Here is a 1,560-nt window from a genome sequence, read left to right on the forward strand (position 1 = left end):
GCACTAAAACCACAAAAAGAAAAAAACAAAATAACTTAGGGAGTTTGTCCATTATTTAAATGTTTTAATTCTTTTATCAGAAGAAAGTTCAACTGCGGCCCAGTTATCTGCTCCTCCTCTACCCTTTGAAGTAAGACGTCCTGCTCCCTCCAGGGTTCTGAAGTAGGGCCACTTAATATGAGGTTAGCACCCACCGNCAGACAGATATCAGTGGTAATGCAGAATGACACACACCGCCAGAATCAAATAGAGGAGGGAGTAGAATTGCAAACGGGAGGGATTTTGTGATCAAAATGCCTGGTCCCCCACTTATTAGTTGACTTTCAGCAAGCCACTTGCTTTCTGACTCTCAGTTTTCTCATCTATAAAATGGGAGTAAAAATAGTACCTCTCGCCTGAGGTTACTGTGGTGGTTCAATAAGTTAGTGTAAAGTTCACACAGCAATGTCTGAACAAGTGTCAGCAGTTGCTATTATATATGATAATATCTACATCTAGAGTAGACCAACAGCTCCGTACACTTCCAACCTCTGACATGTTAGTCGGCGACCTAAACCCGAGTGACTGGCTCCCAGAGTTTATTTTACAGAGACAGATTGTCCTTCCCCAATCTAGAAGTTCTCATTATGCACAAGGAGGTTTCAGGCTGCCCCTCTTCCACGGACACATAGAAAAGAGTGAGCCAGTAGGTCTTTGGACCCTCCCCAAACCCATCGAGATTAAGCAGGGGGTCCCTCCTGCCCTGTGTGAGCGCAGCCAAAGTCAGCTACTCTTCATGAAGCTTGTGTGGACGATTGGTCTGGTGCCCACCTGATACCCCCGGGCAGTCTCCTGTGGTGGGTTTTTGCTTTATTCCTCCAACACCCTATCCCTGTCTTCTTCCCATCATTCTCTGGCTGTGAATGACCCTTGTGAGGCCTGGGCCCTCCCTGTGTCTCTATGCTGAATTCTCAGGATTGCATCTCTGACTCATTCCTTCCACACTCCTTTGTCTTTAGACCTGGATTGATCCTGCTGTTTGTTTCCTTTTGTTTTCATTTTGGGCTGTCGATTATCTCATGGCATCGATGTTTTAATCAGTGTATAAGTCAGGATCCTACCAGAGAAACAGAACCAATAGATATGTATGTCATATATACATACATATGTACACGTATCCTACATAGAGAGGAGATACATATAGCATATGTGTACATGTATATTTTCTATATATCTGTATATGTCTATCTCTATCTGTCTACGAGTTGGCTTACACGGGTACAATTTTTTCTTCAGCCAAACCTCAGTTTTGTTCGTAAGGCTTTTCACCTGATTGGGTGAGGCCCGCTTACATTGTTGAGGATAATCTCCTTTACTTAAAGCGATTGTGGATGTTAATCGTATCTACAAAATACTTGCACAGGAGCCCCTGCAGTGGTGTTTGATTAGATGACGATGTACCATAGCCTAGGCAAGTTGACACATTATACTCAGTTTCTCCAAAATTTCCCTGAGGCCCAGTGAGCACATTACTCCCCTTAGACGTGGTCTGTCCCTTGGGTTTAAGATGCCATGTACCCA

Source organism: Crocuta crocuta, unplaced genomic scaffold (genome assembly GCF_008692635.1).
Source record: "Crocuta crocuta isolate KB4526 unplaced genomic scaffold, BGI_CrCroc_1.0 scaffold510, whole genome shotgun sequence".
NCBI classification, from domain to species: Eukaryota; Metazoa; Chordata; class Mammalia; order Carnivora; family Hyaenidae; genus Crocuta; species Crocuta crocuta.